Here is a 20,812-nt window from a genome sequence, read left to right as displayed (position 1 = left end):
TGGTGCTGGTGGACTAGGGGGAGTGCAGACGCAGGGTACGTGGGTTTGGGGCTTCAGCAGCCTCCTCTGAACTGAAAACACGTCCTGCCCCAGGAGACAGGAGCCATGGTTGTGCAAAGTCTCCTGCCTGTGCTGCTCAGACCTGGAGCTCGTGCCTGCATCCCAGCTCCTGGGTTCTGCCAGAACCCCAGGTTACATGCAGCGCTCCCCAGGGTCAGTCTGACAGCCTGATTGCAGGACAAATACCACTTGCCAAATAGGCCAGGAAGTTCAGCAAGGCTCTTAAAAGTTTTTGGACCCTAGATGCCTATATGCCCCAAGGACGCTGCTTCCCTGATGTCCTTGTGGCCACAGCGGATTCCTTATGCTGACTTTTCATATTGCTGTTCAAATGGAAGAGACAGCACTAGATGTTGTTACCCAGCTGTGCTCAGCCAGTCACGCCATCTGTCCCCTGCCCTGCTAATTTTTTTAACTAATTCCATCCTGGTTCATTAGGTTCCTGCACGCTTTGTGAGTGCTGGGAGCTGAGCAGAAAGTCCACCTCTGCCCAGCTGCTGGGAACTTCCCCCTGAAAGCTCCACTGCTAGCTTGGACACGTAGATAATGCTCCACATCTGAATGTGAAGCACCCTGATTCTCTTGGCATTAAATATGGTGGCTTTCAGTCCTTGCTGAGTTTCCTCTCCCATGAGGCTGCTGCGTGGTCTCAGTGAACCTCTCCCAGCGTGGCCGCGGGAGGGCTTTGTGCTGTACCCAGCACAGCATTGGCCATCACAGGTCTCCAAACCTGGTTGCTCTTCCTTCTGCCTGCCCAGCCAGTCTGAAAATCAGCAGTTTCCAAGCTGCACAGGCAGCTGCTAGCTCTGTCCTGGGCTTCTCTGCTCCATTTTGGAGCTACAGCCTGCAGTGTGTGCCATGGGTGGAGGCAGGTATCGGTTTGTAAAGGCCAGTGCCAGCTCTCGAAGGCATTCACAAGAACTATCCAAGCCAGAAAACTCCTCGAAATCTCATTTCTGTGCACCAAAGCACTGCATAAATGAACAAACAAAACAAAACAAACAAACAAAAATCCCCACCCACCTTTTAATGAGCCCTGATCGTTCAGCAGAGACCAAATGTCACGTCTGTGATGTGCCATAGAAAGAGCACAGGAGGAATGAGGGCTATGCCAGGGTCTTGGGTGAGCACAAGCCCTTCCAGGTGGCTCCAGAGGAAATTTCTTCTTGGAATCACTTTGCTGATCAGCTTAACTTGACTGTGTGCCAAGGCATCCAGGAGACTTAAAACAAAGAGCCCCAGCACACTGTGCTCCAGCTTTTCTCTTAGATTTGACCCAGGCCCAGAAGACATCTGAAGCATCATGTGGAAGGAAGCAACTACTTGAGTTCTGCTGGGGACCAGCAGAAATTTCAGACTTGATTATAAACACATATAAATGTAATAAAAATATAAACACATCATGTTTATATTGCAGATTGATGCAGTATAAACATGCTGTGGGTCATGGCCAGCAAGCATCCATCAAGTCCCCAGACAACATTATTCTTCCTTATGCATAACTTTTGCTGCCAGGACCACAGGGAGGTGAAAAATCAACCACTTGATGTCCTTTGGGTTCACATTTTGTTGTCATCACTGTTTGTTCCTTCGCCCCAGGAGTGGGTCTGATGAGAATTTGAGTATTCTAGAGAGTCTAGCTCCCTGTGAACTTCCTTCAAAACCTTTCTGGAGACCACACTATTTAGAGTATCGCCTCTGTTTCCATGCCAAGCACGCTGTGGCTTTCTCTAGCATTATGGAGCCTAGGTCAGAGCTAGCTAATAGAGGTCCTGAAACACAGCCATCTAAATCATTTCTGCTCTGAATCCATGCAAAGGCAAAAGGGTGAGGGGAGGTCACTGGGAGCTGGAATGAATTGGCCGATTGTTCCCAGCTTCCCTAACCCAGGCACAGCCTCCATGCGCCGTGCTCGGCATTCGGCATGTGCGAGTTGCCAGCACCGCAGCTGCAGAGCCAGCAGCTCAGCACCCAAAACGTGCCCCAGACCCGCCCTGTCCTCAGCAACTTGCTGGTTTCTGAACGTCATCAAGCGCGACTGCTCCTTTCAGACTGCACAGTCTAAACTTTTTGCTAATGAGCTGTAACAGACGAGCTTCCCAGGGTGGGGGTGGCTTTGGGTGTCTTCACCGGGGCTGAGCTGGCTGCGGGGAATGAGGCCACTTCTGCAGTGCCGTTACATAATGTGGGTATTTTTAGCATCTCTCACTCTGCTCATCACCACTGGTTGTGAGGGATGCAGCAGAAGAGAATCGACCATGCCGAATGACAAATAATCCCCGCACCTTGCAGGAGGAGGGATGGGAGACCAGGAGGTGCAGGAACAGCACTGGATTCCCCAGTGCTGCTGTCAGGCTGTAAGGAGAGCACGCTGCCCGCTGGCACCAGCTCCCTGACTCCCAGTGCAATTTGCCACTTGGCAATCCCAACACAAGCACTACATTAACAGTGTCATTTGCATGCCTCGCCCTTCTGGGCTAACTCTGAGACAATCCATCATGGCATAACCTGCTGAGCGTATTATTCTGGGTGATTTTGCACGGCACTGCCTTGCTACATATCACGGATGTACTTGTTCTAGAAGTGTGATAAGACATTGCTGTTGACCTGGGAGATGGTGGTAAGGCTTTACCCTGCTGGTAAATACAGCACATGGCACGCTCTGAAACATAAGGTGTTAATGTGCTGACGCATGCACTTGCAGAGAGATCTCATAGATTGCACCAAAGTGATAATCCTGTCTGCACACCACCACGAGCAAGCATCGCTGCAAGGGCATGTGCATGGCCCTAGCTGCATCATAGCATCGTATAGCTAAGTTGACACGTTGCAAAACGTTACCCCCAAATTAAAACAGTGATAATTCTGGCTTGTGGAAGGCCGTCATCTGTTTGCAGGCCTGTGTGCATGTGTGTTGGTAAAAACCTACCAGGCAATGCAGCTGAAATGGAGTTATCAGGGAAATGACGCTTTCCCAGTCAGCAATTGCCACGTTCATGCCTGACAAACTGGCAACATGTGAGTAATTATCTAATTAACCTCTGCCCAGCACAGGCAGAAGTGTCACAGCCCTCCTGCTTAACTAAGGCTCTGCCTGCTCCCCAGTGGATTTTGGCAAATAAAAAGAGAAGAAACACCCTGACGGTGGCGTGTTGGTGGCAGCTGGTGCTCCCTGACGCTGGGGATGTTCGCAGATGAGGCTCCCAGGCTTCTCCCAGTGCTGCTCCATGCAGGGAACCAGCTGTGGCACCAGGTCCTGAGGAAAGAGGCTGCTGCAAAGACTCCTGAGATGTTATAACCCGAGGGGACAATGATGGCAGAGGAAGGGGGTGTGGTAGTGATGTATCAGTGGGAGATAAGAGAGCGCCAGGCCCTGGAGATGAAAACAAGTCTGATGGAGGAGGTGTTGATGGTGACCTGGAGAGCAATGCTTAGGAAAGTTATCGTGGGTATGGAAAATGATCACGGATGGAAATGATCAGCATGGATAAGAGCAGAGAACCTTGGGCCAAAGGCGTGCTGTGAGCAGGCAAGTCTCAGCCATGTGGAAGGCTAGCACGAGCTATAGCTCAGACATGGGGGGAAAAGAGGGTCCACTGGGTCTGGAGAGGTGCTGGGTGTGAGGACTACATGGTTGTGTAGGTAGGAGATGACACTTAGGTGAGAGATGGACAGCTGGGAGGATAGGATGTTCACAGGGGCTGAGGGCTGCTCGTGGTAGGGTCACCACACGGCTGCAGTGAAGTGAAACTTGGGGGAGAACCAGGAAAAAGGCCAAGACTTCAGCTGAGACATGAAGGAGACAGTCCGGACCTGGGGGAGCTCGCAGAGCCATCAGCAGAGATGCATTTTTGGATGGGTGTAGCAGGCACAAACAAGGAGGAGAACAGGAACAGACCCTTGGGTACCTACATCCCCTCTGTGGGGCTGCATGCATCCGTGCCTCGCTTCCAGAAATGAGGGGCCTCACGCTGTCCCCAGGCTGGCAGCTGCTTTCAGCAGACCTGTCCCTTGCTCGGAGGGTGTGTGAACGTGCTGGAAGGAGCGTGGAGTGATCACAGGCACCAGCCAGCGCTTGCCGGCTCTGGTGATGCTCATTATCGCTCAGCGCAGTGTCTGGTGATAATTAAAGCGCGCCTTCTATGTTGTGATTAATTTATCTTCTAATTAAGTGAGCTACGTGGTTATAGCTTGTTGTTTGTGGGTAATTAGCAACTTTCCCTTCCTTTGTGTATTTAATATGCCCTATTTATGTTTGTGCTATGTTTCCATGGCCTCTCAAGTGCTCCCTTCTCCATGAACCGAATGGAGGATCTTGGTAGGGTCCCATCTTAGGGCGGATAGACCACTGCAGGCCTTTCTCCAGCCCTCATCCCAGCAGGTTTGTGGCTCGCTGGGACTGTGTGAGAGCCACCCTCTTTTCTTGAATTGCCCGTGCTCCCTGGACAACCCACTGCACCTCTGGGTCTCTCCCACCTCCCTCTGGACTTCCTCTGCACCTCCAGCAGCACTGACTGTCAGTTCCTGGGCTGCCCTGCTTTGACCCAAAGCAGATGACACTTGACAAATTGGGGTCCTGATCTGAATAAACCCAGTGTCTGCCTGTCTGCGCCCACTGAGTGGTCCAAAAGAGGAGCTCACCGGAGCTCCTTTGTGGAGGCAGGGGATCTCTATTGCTGCCTTTCTCCTGAACAGCCACTGTTTTGGGGTGAGCAGCCCCTAAGACCATGCCATGGGCATTTCAAACACAGCAGCAACAGCTGCAATATGTTCCTGCTCTTTCTGCTTTTGTAAAGCAAAACCCAGCTGTCACCCTCGCTGCAGACCCGTGGGGACCATACGCAGATGAACGCATCCAGGCCACCCCTTGCTGGCAGCAGCTGTTTCTCTTTGGAAACCATCCTTGGGAAACAGCACAGTGTGCACTGGCCATGGAGAGGTTTGCCTGTGCCCGAAAAGCAACTGGTCATCATCTGGGAAGCTGGAGGGGGCATTTCCACGCGGCGCTGTGCAAAAGCCCAGTGCTCAGCCACGAGCCCCCTGTTGGGTCTTTCCCCAGCCCCTGTGGTTGCCTCTGTCCTGCCACACCGGTGGGGCTGAGGCAACCGCCAGGCAGGGAAACATCCCCATCACAACCAGCACACTTGTCTAGGGGCTTGGCCTGAGATTCCAGGTCTTCAGACAGGAGTCTACACGAATTTGCTAAAGGCATTTCTGGACACAACTCAGAACTGGCCAGAGGATTCTGCCATTGACAAAAGAGTGGTGAAATGGCTATCCACCAAGGTGGGCAGCTTGGTTTTTTTTTTTTTTTTTTTTTCTTTTTTTTCATTCCTGCTGATTAATAAATAAAAAACAAGCACCATTCATTATCTCTTATTTTGCTTAATTTCAAATTGGTGCTAAAAAAAAATGCAAACTGAACAGTAAAAAATAAACAGGGAAAATGCAGCTCATTTAGCATGAGGGTCTGAACACAAACCGTATGCTTCATCTAGGAGTAATACTGATGTGTTGCTGTTAAAAATAATAATAATAATAATAAAAAATCCAAAGACCTCAACTTGGAAGCCATTCCCTTCTGGATGGGTAGGTAACCTGTCTCAGCAGGGAGGACTTCTCACGCTGGGACCACCCGCCCCAGGCATGTGGTGGAGTCACTCAGTGGTCACAGAGGGATGGGACATAGTGAAGTCTGTTCAGAGCAAGGCCAAAATTGAAGTTACATGCAGCTTTGAGATCATGTTGCCACCTTAAAGCCCAATGCCAAGATCCCATCGAGGCCCAGCTGCTTCAGAGACTAAACTGAGCTTGCAGACTGGAGATCACACAGCCCAGGCTTTTGACAGCAGAGGCTGAACTGGTTCAGCTGGGAGAATCGCCTGTGGGGCAACTGGCCTGAGAAGGATGCAAAGCCCTCCGTGGTGAGACTGATCCCTCTCTGCTTCCCCTTAACCTTCTTGCCTAAACCAGCAAAAATACACAGCCTGTTCCTGAGCAGATCCCCAGGGGTCTGCTGCGTGGCCCAGCAGGCCAGCAGGGCTCTGCCAGGCTGCCCAGGAGGACTCAGCACAGGGCTGGATGCCATCGGCACCAGGACATGCAGGCAAACCTGACCTCGTTTTGGCCGTGCAGGACTCGACCCAGCCTTCAGCACTGTGTCTGGAGCCACCTTACTGCTGGCACCAGCACCCTGGACGCTTTAGGACTTCTTGTGGTTAGCAGCTTTTTGTCCTTTTTTTTGTCTTTTTTTTTTTTTTTTTTTTCCCAGACAAGGCTTCAGCTCACAAGCTCTCCTCCAGACCATTTGTCTCCCCTCCAAAGGAAATAATCAGTCCTTTCAGCATCTCTCCACGGCAGTGTGTCTGGACATCTATCTTCATCGCTGCTCTGCTTGGAGCCACTTTTCACCCAGGGACGTCCCCGCTGAGATGGGGCCACCCATACCACGCGCAGCATTTTTCCATGGCTGTCCTCGTGGCGTGGACAACAGCTTTTGCTTTCTGAAGGACTCTGCTGCCTGCTTGGAAACATTTCAGAAAGGCTCTCCCCAGCTTATCTCCTTCCAGACTTCACCTGTTAGGGCCTCTGGAGTATTTGTATCAGATAATTTTGAACTACTTTGCACCCTTCGGTGTTGCGGTGGCTGCTTTTCTCTCGGCTCAATACTATTCCATCATTTTCCATAATAGATCAGTAATGGAGCCATTACTCAACACAGCCGCTGTCTAATTGCTGTGCTGCCAGGCTGGGCTCGCTCGGGCTGAGCTCCCCTTGCCCTGGCAGGGCATTGCAGCCCTCCTCTGCTGCTCCTGCCAAGCACCCTCTGCGATGGGCAGCCTTCCTCCTGGTGTTTCCTCGGGGGATCGGGAGCCAAGGTGCCGTGGGACCGGCCAGGTGTGGGAAATGCACACTCTGGGGACAGAGCGAGGGCAGAGAGGGACCCACCTGAGCTTTTTGGTGTGCAACTTGCTGTGGTTTGAAGGGGAAGGAAGGGCTCTGCTCGTCTGATGCCAGCTGGCACAAATGGTGGTGGGGATGCTGACTCCTCCCGGGTGGCCTTGGCACCCCTCAGGCCTGACCCGTTGATGCTTTCCCTTCCACTCCAGCCCCACACCGCCTTCGACCAGAGCTCCCATCTGGTATCCAGCAGAGAAACAGACCCTGGAGCTCAGCACATGTGCTCAAAGTGCCAGCACCCTGACCAGAGGCAACCCTTAGCTCCAGGAGCCTCCGAGCACTGTGCTCGCTGCAGACCCGACTTCAGCATGCAGTGCACTGTGTGCTCTTCGTATTTGCAAGCCCAGGGACACATGCAAGCTATGGCCACTGCTGCATAAGGCGGCTGAGGTGGTCACAAGCACAGGAATACGAGAAAGAAAATTAGCCCTAGACAAAACCCCTTGCCATAAAAGCTGCAAATATTATCTGAGTGCTCCCAGAGCTCTGTGAGTATCTGGCTATTTTAAGACAGAAAGTTACAGCTATGGCTCATATGGAAAAAATGTCTCCTATTTTTTCCTGGGCAGAGACAGAGCTTCCTGATCTGTGCTTTTTTGGTTTAAATACAATGCCCCAGTGCAATGTCATTGGAAGAAGCCGGAGTGGTTTAAAATCCGTCCAAGTCATGCTTGCTAGTGTAACGAAATCACCCAATAATAGTTCCCTGATTTGTTCACTCTCTCTGTGCCATTTTTATTCATTGCATTTGTGGGGAGCGTGCAGCAGAGGGGACAGCTGTTCCCAAGACAAGCCCTCACACAACACAAGCTCCCACGCTGCCTCTCCTGGAAGTAAATAAAAAAAACACTTTTTTTTTTTTTTTTTAAAGAATGAAATAATCACCCGAGTAATAACCTTCTATTAAAACAAATGTTTGGCTGAGAGGCTTGGCTGGGTGGTGAACTGCAGCAGGGGAAAGCTTTTGGGCTGGGACAGCTTGGACGTGGAGCCCCCATTGCTGCAGGTGGGAGGTGCTGCAGGGGTTGCTGCTCTCAGGAGGGGGATGAAGCTTTCCCCCTTTCTTTTAATTTAAAATTACAGGTGCCTGGTGAAGCATGTGCGGCTTCGTTGAGTCCTCCGGCTGAAAAGCTGCTGAGTGGATAAATGGTTTGAAACGGCTGATACAAAATCTGCGGCTTGGTGTTCGGAGGAGGAGGAGCCGCAGTGTCTTTTCATTTGAAAAAGTGCTTGGAAATGGGTTAGGAGATCAGCTGAAATCACAGCAAAATTGTTTGAAGTTCTCTCTCTCTCTGTATATATACATATGTCCATACAGAGAGGAAAAAAAAGAGAGAAAGAGAACACTGATTCAAGTTTTTTTTTCGTTTTTTTTTTTTTTCCTTTCCTTTTTTTTTTCTTTTTTTTTCTTTTCATCTGGTTTTATAACAAGGCTTTTGCTTTCTATTTTTTTTTGAAGGTGTTCATGGGCTCAGGATACAGCTCTCTCCACTTGTCAGCAGCCTGGGGAGTGCAGAAGGTGCCTGGCTTAAGATACTGAAGTGCCCTAAGGCTGGCAGTGCTAGAAAGCACCTGTGCTAGTATTGATGTATTACAGGTACAGACAAAATCTTTGTGCAAAGCAAATGCATCCAAAATAAGGGGTTACACAGCAGCGGTGTGAACACATGGCACATTTGCAATTACCAGCGTCAGGGAGGTGTTGTACAGCACAGGGCTGAGCAATCTGAGCGGGGATGTTGTCTCCTTCCCAGATAATTCTTAAAGTCATTAATCTCAACAGACTTTTATCATCACCCAAGCTGACCTCCCGAGTCAGGCGGGGTGATGAATCATTCATGGGCAAGCTCTGGCTTTCCTGGAGCACTTCAGTGAGGCTGCTGTTGATGGAGCAGCCCGAGACCCCGGGGCTCAGCGGGGGCTTCTCCTGCTCACCCCGTGCATTTGCTGGTCCTGGTTTGTGCCGTGGGGGGAACAGGAATGAGGAATGCGTTTGGGGGGATGTAAGTCCTGCATTTTATGATGACTGAGACATGGGAGCCAGCTTTTCTTAATGCGAGCAGCACTGTGATGGTTTGCATCTATTTAAAGTGCATTTCTTCCCAGGAAGCCAGCATGGCATGCTGCTTAAACCTCATATTGGGTTTTTAAATGGGGAAGGAGACAATAACGCAATATGGAAGCTTTCCGACTGCCTTCAACTTGTACAGCCCTGCTGGATTTACCATCCTGATGCTCTGCTGAACTATTTTACCATCATCTGTTTTCTTCTGCATAATTTCATTTAGATTCTCAGCCACCTGCTGTACATGTCTCAGATGCACTCTGAACTCTCTCTGCCTTCGAGCACCCTTTTCTCACCCCTCCTGCAAGCCCCTCTCACTGTCCCTGGGGCTCCCACAGGCTTTCTCAGGGGGTTTCCTGCTCTGTGTTGCTTGTTCCCACCCTCTGCCTTTGCCTCAAATATTTTAGGAGGACTTGGCTCTGAAGCACATCAGGAACTTGCTGAAAAAAAAATATTTTTTTTTTATTTTCTTTCTCCTATTTTATTTTATTTTATTTTATTGGGCAGAGTAGCTCCCTGTGCCACAGTGTGGGTCAGCAGTAAACTACAGGGACCAGCTATGGTTATCCTTGTCTGAGAATGGGGGCATTTGGTCCTACTTCATGGCATAAGAAACAGCTTCTGGAGCTGGTATTTGGAAGTGCTGGTGTTCATCAAGGGGCATGTCTTACTGGTGCCAAAGGCAAAGTTAATGTGAGAAGAGAGGAGGTCTTGCAGGCCTGCCAGAACAGACCAGCAAGGTAAGAAGCCATCTAAGAAGGCTGCTGCTCTGGAAGGAGCCACATCTCTGGGTGCACAGGCCCTTGGCGTGCTCTTGGCTCTGCATGCAGGTCTCTGCTCTCCCCCAAACGCCTGCCTCTGCACACCCATCCGTGCCAGCACCACTGTGGGTGAGGGTGAACCCGGCACTCCTCCTCCCCTGTGCGATGGAAATGACAGCTGATCGCTTATTCCAAGTGCCTCATTCCCCTTCAGTATTCATTTTACTGCACGGGGATGTTCACACTTCTGCATCCATGCTGCATACCAAACGCGCCGCTTCTGCCTCCGACGTATTCAGTTCAAGGTCTTTTCTCTAATAGCCTCGGTTTTTACCTTTTCAAAGTAGTTCCAAAGAGATCTCGCTGATGACTCGGGAGGTACGAGGGATGGTGCATGGCGTTGTCATCATGGATATGAATCTTAATGGCAACCTGCAGACCTTCAGATCAATCTGAGAAAGGCAAAGATAATGGTGTCCCAGAATACACCCCTCTGCGTTACACTCCGTTTTGCCATTAGCCCTGTGCACACTTGGAGATTAAAAAGAGACCGGCCTAATTAAAGCCAATATAAATTTGGATCTCCTAAAATATGACTGATTAATAATGTATTACGCCCCGGCAACAAAGAGTTGTAAATTACCCAGGCAGTGGCACAGCCGCCAGCCTTGCTGCGTGCCATGCTAAACGCTGCCAGTAGCGCCTGGCTCCTAAATCACGTCTGCTTGGGTTCATCTCCAATAGACTAGAAAGGCTTAATTCTCCGAGTTCAATAAATAATGTGTCTGTCTTAAACACAGCAAGTAATTCATTGCCTCCCGTGTAAGTAGGAGCTCAAAGATCTTCATTTAAAGCTTTTTATGGGGGAATGACTCTCTCATGTGCTCAGGGTGGTTGTGGAGTCTCTCATTTTTGAATTGCTGGGTAAAACCTAGCCCTGCTTAAACTCTGGCCATTAATTAGAGGAAGTAATCACGGCTTCACAGCTCTTCAGTCACTCTAATGTGAAAGAAGATAGTCATTTTGGTTTGGCTGCCGGTGGTCAGATGTCCACGGCACTGAGCCCTAATTGGATCCCAACCCTGCAGAAGACTGGAACTGAAGCAAAGCGGAGTTTTAAGGCTGCTTTTCACGTTCATCCAGTTGTGATGAAGTCATTGTCTGACTCCAGCCAGCCTTGGCAGGGGCTGGGGTGGTGAAACCCTCGTTACTAGAAGCTGGGTTTTGGCAGGCAGGAAAGAGCAGGGGGTGGACTTGGTGGAGCTGCCCTGCTCCTGCCACGCGAGGAACCAGACCTGAAGAGCCCTCGGCCCCTCGTCTAAAGGAGAAATCTCCTTGCTGAACCTCTCCCCCATAGCACGTGTTGACACACCAGCCCACCTTGCACCCGCCCCACTCACCAGAAGGATTTACACACTGAGCTATCCGTGCTGGAGGGTCTGGGGACGAGCACCGCTTCCCACAACATGTGTGCAGCAAACGAGGCTGGCTGTGGATCTGCTGCTCAGTTTAAGGGAGATGCATGCTCCAGCTGCAGGCTAACAGCTCCTGGCTTGGTGATATCCAGAGACCAAGCATTATAAATAATGGGAGATTAGCAACACTCTTAATGCTTCAGACTCCTGTGATGTGCTTGTTAGTGGCTGCAAATGAGCTGTACTCCACTGTTTAGCAACATCAACTTGCAAATGTCACCAAGAGAAATCTAAATCTTTCACTGATTTTAAAGGCATTTAAAATTGCAGCACTCCCATTCACACACAGTTCAGAGGAGCGTAAATAACACACAACTTATTTTTATGCTTCGCCCTTCATTTGGAGCGTGACAAAGTTCTGCATGGCTTAGTGCTGAAGATGCAAGGAGAAGGAATATTTAGAGCGAGATGCAGTGGAAGGAGGCACGTGGCGGCCAGGACAAGGCAGCCACGGGGAGCAGGACAGCCCAGCTGCGGGGAGGAGAGAAGAGAGCTGCTGGAGAGGAGATGATCCCTAGGAGAAATGAGGTCAGGTGAGCTCTGAGCACCTACAGAGCCATTTTCCTTTTCTTGCCCTACACCCTGGCAGTGGTGCGCAAGCTTCGGTCAAGCTTGGTGGGGAGAGAAGGGAGCACAAGGGCAGTGAGGTGTCCAAGTCCAGCTGAGCTCCTCACAAAGAAGACATCCAAGATGGGGCAGAGGAATCCCAGCCCAGATGTTTCCATCTTGTGCCACTGCTGGGGTGGAGCAGCTGGGTGGCTGGCTCAGCTCCGCACCTCCACAGTGCTGACAGCATGCCACGAGGCTGGGCCAGCAGGCTGTGATGAGGGTGAGATTCACAGCGACACAGATCTGGCAGGAAAAATCTGGGGAGTGCAGCAAAGAGGAGGTTGGGATCTCAGGTTCAGGAGTACAGCAAAGGCAGGAGTTCCTAGGAAACATCACCGTGAACTGAAGAAATAAACACCAAGCGCTGCTTCTCCCTGCGTCTGCTGCCCTGCAGGGCAGGAGCTTTTTGGTTGGGTCACGTAGGTTCTGCAGGCAATTTCTGCCAGATCCTCAGAAAGATAAAAGCCAGTGCTCATGTGTAATCCACTGCCTGGGAGACAAACTTGTGGCATATCAGACCTGGCGCTGGGCTAAATCTCAGCAGATTCCTCACCCCTTCTGGGTTCTGCCATACCTTGCCTCTTGGCTGTGGGCATCTCGCAAGTGTGGGCCAGCAACACGTCCTGCTGGCGGGACACGAGCGTGCCAAGGGGTGAGGAAGGATAACAACTCTTGTGGATAAGGCCCTCAGCTCTGGAGTCAGCGCTGCTGTGACCTGGAAGCTGGGTGAGACCTGTAGAGAGCCCACCCTGCTTGTGTTTTTCTGACTCAGTGCCTCCACGCTGCCCACAGCCCATGCTGGGAGGCCACGGCATGCCAAGTGCCAAGGATGAGAGGCTCAGCTGGAAACCTCCGGGAAGCTTACGGCTACCAGCCAGGCCCTGGGGGGACTTGGTAGGAGTCCAAGAGGCTGCTTGGCCCCTGGGAAAACACATCTTAAAGACACTGCTCTGCCACTGGAGAGGGCTTCCTGCCCACCCTTGTGCCCTGCAGTCTGATGGAAGTTTCTCACCATGAAATGATGGGGAAGAAGGAGATCTAAAAGGTAACCAGATGTCGTGGTTTAACCCGACCGGCAGCTAAACACCACGCAGCCGTTCGCTCACCCTCCCCCCTCCCTCTCTGGGACGGGGGAGAGAAATGGAAAGTGAAGCCCGTGAGTTGAGATAAAGACAGTTTAATAAGACAGGAAAAAAAAAATAACAAAAATAATAATAACAATAATAATAATGATGATACAATGGGGATAATACGAAAGTAATAATAGTATGTACAAACAAGTGATGCACAATGCAATTGCTCACCACCCGCTGACCGATGCCCAGCCTAACCCCGAGCAGTCCGGCCCCCTCCCCCCGGCTAGCCACCCCTATATATTGTTTAGCATGACGTCAGATGGTATGGAATACCCCTTTGGCTAGTTTGGGTCACCTGTCCTGGGTCTGTCCCCTCCCAGCTCTTACTGCACCCCCCAGCCTGCCCGTTGGCAGGACAGAGCAAAGGCTGAGATGTCCTTGGCTTAGTATAAGCACTGCTCTGCAACAATTAAAGCATCGGGGTGTTATCAGCACTCTTCTCATTCTAAGCCAAAACACAGCATTCCACCAGCTACTAGGAAGAAAATTAATTCTGTGCTAACTGAAACCAGGACATCTATCCACCCCTTATTCCATACCATTTATGTCATGCTCAGGTTACCCTCTTTTCCATACATTCTAATTAGTCACCTATAGTAATCATGGTAGTGATAACATACAGTATAATATACTATTTAACATGGTGCAATTCAGTTCATGGGCTATTCTCACCCAGTATTAAATCTCCTTGAGGTACACACCGGACCTCTCCGTTCTTTTGCATCACCCACCAAGTATATCCAGGTCCCTGAGCGAAAACAATTCCACGAATAGGTTTGCCTTTTCCTGAGGCGGGAGTAGCCCAGACTGTTTTACCCAGCATATTTTTTACATGCACTACAGGAACTTTATCCCCATCTACAGTACGTAACAGGTTTGATTGGGCAGGTCCAGCTCGGTTGGTAGATCCCCTGGTATTGACTAACCAGGTGGCCTTTGCCAAATGCGTATCCCAGTTTTTGAACGTCCCAGCGCCCATTGCTTTCAAGGTAGTCTTTAACAGGCCATTGTATCGTTCAACTTTCCCGGAGGCTGGTGCATGATAGGGGATGTGATACACCCATTCAATACCATGTTCTTTGGCCCAAGTGTCTATAAGGTTGTTTCGGAAGTGAGTCCCATTGTCTGATTCTATTCTTTCTGGGGTGCCATGTCGCCATAGGACTTGCTTTTCAAGGCCCAGGATGGTGTTCCGGGCGGTAGCATGAGGCACAGGATATGTTTCCAGCCATCCGGTGGTTGCTTCCACCATTGTAAGTACGTGGCGCTTGCCATTGCGAGTTTGAGGGAGTGTGATGTAATCAATCTGCCAGGCCTCTCCATATTTATATTTCAGCCATCGTCCTCCATACCAAAGAGGCTTTGACCGTTTGGCTTGCTTGATTGCAGCACATGTTTCACAGTCATGAATAACCTGTGCTATAGCGTCCATGGTCAAGTCCACCCCTCGATCACGAGCCCATCTGTATGTTGCATCTCTACCTTGATGGCCTGAGGTGTCATGGGCCCATCGGGCTATAAATAATTCACCTTTATGCTGCCAATCCAGGTCCACCTGAGCTACTTCAATCTTAGCAGCCTGATCCACCTGCTGGTTGTTTTGATGTTCTTCAGTAGCCCGATTCTTGGGCACATGAGCATCTACGTGGCGTACTTTCACAGCCAGGTTCTCTACCCGAGCAGCAATATCTTGCCACAATGCAGCAGCCCAGATAGGTTTGCCCCTACGCTGCCAGTTGTTTTGCTTCCATTGCTGTAACCATCCCCACAGGGCATTTGCTACCATCCATGAATCGGTGTAGAGATAGAGAACTGGCCATTTTTCTCGTTCAGCAATGTCTAAAGCCAGCTGAATGGCTTTCACTTCTGCAAACTGACTCGATTCACCTTCTCCCTCAGCAGCTTCTGCAACTCGTCGCGTAGGACTCCATACAGCAGCCTTCCATCTCCGATGCTTCCCCACAATACGACAGGACCCATCAGTGAACAGGGCATATTTCTTTTCATTCTCTGGCAACTGGTTGTACAGTGGGGCTTCTTCAGCACGACCCACCTCCTCCTCTGATGATATCCCAAAGTATTTGCCTTCTGGCCAGTCCATGATCACTTCCAATATTCCTGGGCGACTGGGGTTTCCTATTCGAGCCCGCTGAGTAATCAGTGCAACCCACTTGCTCCATGTAGCATCAGTTGCATGATGCGTAGAGGGGACCCTTCCCTTGAACATCCAGCCTAGTACCGGTAATCGGGGTGCTAGGAGGAGCTGCGCTTCAGTACCGACCACCTCCGAAGCAGATCGAACTCCTTCATATGCTGCCAATATCTCCTTTTCAGTTGGAGTATAGCGGGCCTCAGATCCTCTGTATCCCCGACTCCAAAACCCCAGAGGCCGACCTCGAGTTTCCCCAGGTTCTTTCTGCCAGAGGCTCCAGGTGGGGCCGTTCTCCCCGGCTGCAGTGTAGAGCACATTCTTTACATCTGGTCCTGTTCGAACTGGCCCAAGGGCTACTGCATGGACTATTTCCTGCTTGATTTGTTCAAAGGCTTGTCGTTGTTCAGGGCCCCATTCAAACTCATTCTTCTTGCGAGTTACTTGGTAGAGTGGGTTTACAATCAGACTGTAATTTGGGATGTGCATTCTCCAAAACCCCACAACACCTAGGAAAGTCTGTGTTTCTTTTTTGTTAGTTGGTGGAGACATAGCTGTTATTTTGTTGATCACATCCATTGGGATTTGACGACGTCCATCTTGCCATTTTATTCCTAAAAACTGGATCTCCCGTGCAGGTCCTTTGACTTTATTTTGTTTTATGGCAAAACCGGCTTTCAGAAGGATTTGGACTATTTTCTTCCCTTTCTCGAAAACTTCCTCTGCTGTGTCACCCCACACAATAATGTCATCGATGTACTGCAGGTGTTCAGGAGCTTCCCCCTGCTCTAGTGCAGACTGGATCAGCCCATGGCAAATGGTAGGGCTGTGTTTCCACCCCTGGGGCAGCCTATTCCAAGTATATTGGACTCCCCTCCAAGTGAAGGCAAATTGTGGCCTGCACTCTGCTGCTAGAGGGATGGAGAAAAATGCATTAGCGATATCAATTGTGGCGTACCACTTGGCTGCCTTCGATTCAAGTTCATACTGAAGTTCCAGCATGTCCGGCACTGCAGCACTCAGTGGTGGCGTGACTTCGTTCAAGCCGCGATAGTCCACTGTTAGTCTCCACTCGCCATTAGACTTTCGCACTGGCCATATGGGACTATTGAAAGGTGAATGAGTCTTGCTGATCACTCCTTGGCTCTCCAATTGACGAATTAGCTTATGGATGGGAATCAGGGAGTCTCGGTTGGTGCGATATTGCCGCCGGTGCACAGTTGTGGTAGCAATTGGCACTTGCTGTTCTTCGACCCTCAGCAACCCCACAACAGAAGGGTCCTCTGAGAGACCAGGCAAGGTAGATAATTGTTTAATGCCCTCTGTCTCTAAGGCAGCAATACCAAAAGCCCACCGGAACCCTTTTGGGTCCTTGCAGTATCCTCTTCTAAGATAGTCTATGCCAAGGATACATGGAGCATCCGGACCAGTCACAATGCGGTGCTTTTCCCACTCATTCCCAGTCAGACTCACTTCAGCCTCCAATACAGTCAACTGCTGAGATCCCCCTGTCACTCCACAAATATAGATGGGCTCTGGTCCTTTATAGCTCGATGGCATTATAGTACATTGTGCACCGGTGTCTACTAAAGCCTTATACTTCTGTGCGCGTGATGTGCCAGGCCATCGAATCCACACAGTCCAATAAACTCGATTGTCCCTTTCCTCCCCCTGGCTGGAGGCAGGGCCCCCCTAATCCTGGTCAGAATCTTCCTCGTTTCTGTGTTTGAAGGACTGTCTGCTGGAAGTTGGAGCAGCAAACTTTTCGGAGAATCCCTTTTTCCTGATTGTTTTCTTTTGCAACTCACGTACCCGTGCCTCTAGGGTCGCGGTAGATTTTCCATCCCACTTTCTCATGTCCTCTCCATGGTCTCGTAAGTAAAACCACAGGGTGGCACGGGGTGAGTACCCACCATATCGTCTTCCTTGTGTGGGTGAACGCCTACCCCTGACAGCTGAGACACTGCTTTGTACAGGTGCGAAGGAGAATAATCTCTCTTCAAGTTGGTGAACCTTTTCAGAAAGTTTCTCCCAAGTGTTCTCCTTTGGTCGGTGGGCACTGGTTGGTTCAGGTGGGGAGGACAATAGATTCTCTTCAAGTTGGTGAACCTTTTCAGAAAGTTTCTCCACAGCTGAGACGCAGGCCTGTAAGGAAGAGGAGAGACTTTCTTCGTACTGCCGGAGTTGTTTAGCCGCTTCACCCACTGTGGGTTCCTCATCCTCTTTCCAGGCCATTATTGCCAATGAGCTGGCATATGATGATGGTGCACTCCGTACAAACTTCCGCCACATGGGTCGTGTACACTTGACTTCATCTGGATCTGTGGATGTTTGATTGAGGTCTGGATCCTCATAAATCACTTCCCGTACGGCTAATTCCCTCAGGTACTGGATTCCCTTCTCCATAGTGGTCCACTTGCCTGGTAGACATAAAATATCTTCCTTGAAGGGATACCTTTCCCTCACAGCTGAGAGGAGACGCCTCCAGAGGCTGGTGGGTCGTGCTCCATCTGCAATTGCTTTGTCAATGCCGGCGTCTCGAGCAAGGGATCCCAGCCGCTTGGCTTCCCTGCCGTCTAATTCCACACAATTGGCTCCAGAGTCCCAGCACCGGAGCAGCCAGGTGACAAGCTGCTCACCTATACAGCGACCAAAATCTTTTCGCACATCTCGTAGCTCGCGCTCGTTTAGGCTTCGGGTAGTTACTGTTGCTCTTTCGGCATCCTCATCTTCCTCCTCCTGAATCCTTGACGGCCCAGCGTCGTCATCATCTTCGTCATCTCTATACTTAGTTTTGGCAGAAGCCTTACCTGGATTGGCAGAAGACTCTCTGCGTTCTAAACGACTTGAATTTCTGTACCATATTTTCACCTTCTCTACAGGGGCAGCTTGCACTGCTACTGCTCGTTTCTCTGACTTTGTTACAGGGTCTGCCACAGGGGTTGGAATGCCCTCTGCAGGGTCAACTTGCACTGCTACAGCTCGTTTCTCTGACACGGCCACAGGAGCTGGAGCGGCTACAGGAGCTGGAGCAGTTGCAGGAACCGGAGCTGTAGCGGCTACAGGAGCTGGAGCTGGAGCTGGAGCAGTTGCAGGAGCTGGGACTGGAGCAGCAGTAGGAGCTGGAGCTGGAGCGGCTTCAGGAGCTGGAGCTGGAGCGGCTTCAGAAGCTGGGACTGGAGCAGTTGCAGGAACTGGGACTGGAGTAGCGGCCGGAGCTGGAACTGGAGCGACTGCAGGAACTGGGACTGGAGCAGCTGCAGGAGCTGGAGCTGGAGCGGCTTCAGGAGCTGGAGCTGGAGCAGTTGCAGGAACTGGGACTGGAGTAGCGGCCGGAGCTGGAACTGGAGCGACTGCAGGAACTGGGACTGGAGCAGCTGCAGGAGCTGGGACTGGAGCGGCTGCAGGAGCTGGGACTGGAGCGGCTGCAGGAGCTGGGACTGGAGCGGCTGCAGGAGCTGGGACTGGAGCGGCTGCAGAATCCACCGTAGGGGTCACAGTGGCCGTTGGATCTGTCACAGGGTTTGGAGTGGCCGCAGGGTCTGTCACTAAGTTGACAGCAGTATCAATGGCAGCTCGATAGGCATGAGCCAGGCCCCAGCACGTTACAATGATTTGTGTTACTTTGGAACTGCCAGAATCATTACACCTTTTTTTCAAGCATTCTGCCAGTTTTTGAGGATTTTGCCATTGTTCAGGGGTGAATTTCCAACACACTGGGGGTGCCAACTGCTCTAGATGCCTGCCCATATCCACCCATACTCCCTGCCACCCACAACTATACTGCCTCCGGGCAGATCTCCGGATGAGCTTCATAAGTAGTTGTTTAACTTTAAGCAGAATCTGAAGTGCATTCATGAGGCAGAACAACAAGACTATGGTATTCTGAGTATTCCAGAAATATTCAATATCTTGGAGAGCTATTGTGACAAGCTCAGGGGATAAGAGGGTGGTGAAGGAGGAAGGCAGAGTGACCCAGGAGGATACAGGGGTGGTGAAGGAGAAAGGGAGAGTAAGCAAGTAAGGAAAAATATCCTCCCCTTTCCCCTCCACAGATTGACTCTCTAATGGAGAAAAACAATAGGTATAATTGCTAATAGTTCCCAAGATGCTGTTTCCAAAGTACAGAGTCCACGATGTTACTGAGTATAAATACCAAGTTAGAGTCATGACCAGATATCTTATCGTCTCATAAGCCATTGCTATAACACTTAGTACCATAATGGTCTGAAACCAGGGCCCGGAGAGGAGAAACAACACTACAGAGAGCAAATACGGAAAATAATGTACTATAATACTCAATTTGGAAAACAGGCGCAGCAGAGTTGTGATTAAAGCAATCAGCATCATGACAAGTGACTATTAAGCAGGTCTAATCCTTACACCAATTTTAGTTTAACACACTCTGATCAGATCTGCCGTTATCTCAACCTTTCGGGCCCCACGTTGGGCGCCAAAAAGACTGTCGTGGTTTAACCCGACCGGCAGCTAAACACCACGCAGCCGTTCGCTCACCCTCCCCCCTCCCTCTCTGGGACGGGGGAGAGAAATGGAAAGTGAAGCCCGTGAGTTGAGATAAAGACAGTTTAATAAGACAGGAAAAAAAAAATAACAAAAATAATAATAACAATAATAATAATGATGATACAATGGGGATAATACGAAAGTAATAATAGTATGTACAAACAAGTGATGCACAATGCAATTGCTCACCACCCGCTGACCGATGCCCAGCCTAACCCCGAGCAGTCCGGCCCCCTCCCCCCGGCTAGCCACCCCTATATATTGTTTAGCATGACGTCAGATGGTATGGAATACCCCTTTGGCTAGTTTGGGTCACCTGTCCTGGGTCTGTCCCCTCCCAGCTCTTACTGCACCCCCCAGCCTGCCCGTTGGCAGGACAGAGCAAAGGCTGAGATGTCCTTGGCTTAGTATAAGCACTGCTCTGCAACAATTAAAGCATCGGGGTGTTATCAGCACTCTTCTCATTCTAAGCCAAAACACAGCATTCCACCAGCTACTAGGAAGAAAATTAATTCTGTGCTAACTGAAACCAGGACACCAGAAGAGTCAACTTTGTGCGTTATTCTTCAGCAGCCAAGGTTGCAAATTCCCCCAGCAACAGAGATGCACATTTCGGCACCCACATCCCCCCGGCATGGGGGAATGGAGAGGAAGGGCGCTGAGTGTGCAAAGCTCTGCCACGTCCATCACTTTCGGAAATCAGAGTAGTCAAACTTCCCTGACAGGCTGATGATTCATTAATGGGAGAGCATACTCAGTGCCCGGGCAGCCGGCAGATGAAAGAGGTCTTTGTTACAGGAGGTGACGTTGTCAGTTGAGGCTACGGGAGAGAGACTTATTGGATCAATTTTCACCAGCGGTTATAAAAATGTGTTTCGTTGTGATGGGGCTGCTGTCTTATCTTCCCCTCCTGCCAGCAGAACACGCTGCTGCTGCCACTCAGCCTGCTAATCACCCCGCTGCTGCTAGCCTGGAGAAAACGGGGAGCCAGCCACATCCTGGGAGCCGCCCCTGCAGCCTCCTCATCTCCTCTGTTCGTGTGGCTGGGGGATTGGACTAGATGATCTCTCAAG

This window comes from Netta rufina (assembly GCF_964035555.1).
Source record: "Netta rufina genome assembly, chromosome: 12".
NCBI classification, from domain to species: domain Eukaryota; kingdom Metazoa; phylum Chordata; class Aves; order Anseriformes; family Anatidae; genus Netta; species Netta rufina.
Note: the sequence above shows the minus strand (reverse complement) of the source record.